This window comes from Electrophorus electricus, unplaced genomic scaffold (genome assembly GCF_041902795.1).
Source record: "Electrophorus electricus isolate QZ-2024a unplaced genomic scaffold, ASM4190279v1 Scaffold113, whole genome shotgun sequence".
Taxonomy (NCBI): Eukaryota; Metazoa; Chordata; class Actinopteri; order Gymnotiformes; family Gymnotidae; genus Electrophorus; species Electrophorus electricus.
In genome coordinates, this window is record NW_027658395.1 from 82,377 (window position 1) to 85,000 (window position 2,624).

Consider the following 2,624-nt stretch of genomic DNA (forward strand, 5'->3'; position numbering starts at 1 on the left):
TGTTCCTGCGAAATCATTTTTGTGCATGCATACATGCTCAAGTACAACAATCATGTCTTCAGAAGATAACTTATTATTTAGCGTCAAGGTCTTGGCTAACAGTGGCGGGTACAGAAAGTTTTGCATTTGAAGAATTTAAGGCCTCCTCTAAGTTATTATAGCCTTAAGGGGGATACAAGGGGTAAACTCATTAACTCCATAACTCACATAATGTAAGCGACAGTGTACAACCAAATACACATTCTGATGATTCTGTAGTGTAGTCAGATTACCATATTGCCAGTATATTAGGAAATAAAACAAAACAAAAAACAAAACAAAACAGTGGAAAGACATTTAGATTTTGTTCCTCTCTGTGTGTGTATGTGCGTGCCTGTGTGCATGTGTGTGTGCACATTTGTGTGTGTGTGTTTACAGCAGAGAGAGAGAGAGAGAGAGAGAGAGAGAGAGAGAGAGAGAGAGAGAGAGAGAGAGAGCAAAGACCACATAGATGCAAAGCCTGAAAAAGACAGGACAGAAAGAACAGGATAGAGAGAGACAGAACGAGAGAAAGGCACTGTGCTAATGACTTCACAGCCCATTAGCCACTTAGCCTGATACACTACACCTCATTACTCCCTCAGCGCACCCGAGCATTAACACGTGAATCCATCCGCTCGGTCAGACCTGTCCTTTCACTCACGAAATAACACCCCTTCCCATCCCTGTGCACGAGTATGTTTGCCAACACCTCCTTTTGGCCATGTCTGTGTAGCACCAAGCGATTGATTTTATTATCTTTACCAGTAACATAAACACACTTGGCTCCAATGCTGTTGGCTTAAAGCCATGGCAAAACGAAAAAAAATGATTGCAATAAAAAGGATCTCAATTAGAGTTCAAGATAGAAGAATTTTGGAATAAAGAGGGACGTCCAAATTATGAGGACATTTCAGTTGGCCCACGCAACCAGTGAGTATTAGTCAGTTGCCTTAACTATAGACAATGAAGGGAGGTAGGTTTTCCACAGGGAAAAACGGCCAGGCTGCACTGAACAGGCTCCAGTGGGGTGGCTTCTGTAGTGCTGCGTCAGGAACAGGCATTCAGATCCACCCTGCCTCGTTGGCAGTCCCAGCCGGCCGGCGAGAAGTGGGAATAGCTCCAGGAGCTGCCCCGAATTGACGCGCTGGCCAAGCGCCACTGGAACATTCGTGGCGTCTTCTGAATGCTGGCTAGCAGCCACAGTTGCACACCTCTGGTGTACATACACCGAGGCTACGCATATTAGCACAGAGTGCAGCGATGCTTCAGGGGATTCTGAGCGTACAAAGCTGGGCCCAGTTTGTTTTGCATGTATGTAATTATGAAATGAGTAACAATTAAATTCATGATTTACACAATTGCAATGTTACAGGCTTTCAGTGGGCTAGACTGCAACTGTCTACTAAAGGCAGGGGCAATTGCTAAAGTGGAAGTACTGCACATTCCCTGCTCAAATTGAAGCTTCTACAGGGGGAGAGAGAGAGAGAGAGAGAGAGAGAGAGAGAGAGAGAGAGAGAGAGAGAGAGAGAGAGAGAGAGAGAGCTAAGGATACCCTCTGTTTGGTCAGAGGGCACTGTGACCTTGATCTGGAGAGTCTACTGTATGTTTTCTCAGGGACTTTCACATGAGCACTGAACATATGCAAGATATGTTTAGAGCTACTGTCTTTAAATGCCGACCTCCAAACAGGAGCCTGACCAAAGAGTTTTTAACACATTCATTTCTTTCCACAGATGAATGACCATGTCTGTGATCAATTCATACATATAGCGCTAGGATGCATAATTTGATAATATCCATGTTCATTAATGTTCTTTGTTTCTCCTTGTGGTTTCCTCTTTCATATGTTGTAGCTTTCTCTGTGCTCCACAGGGACTATATATGCTCACATCTCTGTTAGAGTGAAGCACTTTAACATGCTGAAGTGCAGACAGACAGAATGTGTTTTTTCAGCTGGTATAAAGCCACTCCAGACCACAAGCATTTCAGTAATGCTGAGTTTTAAAAATTGTTTGTAAAACACTCATGTTTCGAGACTGTCCATGAGAGAGTAGAGTTTAGGCTAGTGGCTAACTAGTGTTACCACAAATAATAGCATCTTGTAGTTCTGTATCCTTATAAGCACTGACTGGGCCTTCATCACACTCAGAGACAGACAGACGTGCACTGCACGCACGCATGCGCACTCAAAAAAAACGTTTTACATTTTTTTTCCCATTCCTGACTTAAAGAAGAGACGTGTGCTGAGCTGAAGGAGGAATCACACAGAGGGAAGGTATTGTTAAAGGAGCAGAGCTCTAGCCAAGCTCCATAAATCATGTGCCTGGGTATGAGTGTATAAGATGATGACCTTGTCATATTTTAATGTCAGTGTAAATTCGGGGTATGGTGGCCCTAGGATGAAGAGGAAGGCCAGAGACTGGGATTGATAAAGCCAAGTAAAATGGCTTGTTTGGGGTTGGGGGAAGAACCATTATGGAATGTTGTAAAAGGTGGCTGTAACTGAAGATATTGCTTTTCCCCCTGTACTAACCATTTTACACTCTATTCACATGTAAAATCACAGTGGTTACCATTGAATTTAAAGGCCCATTCAACTGCAC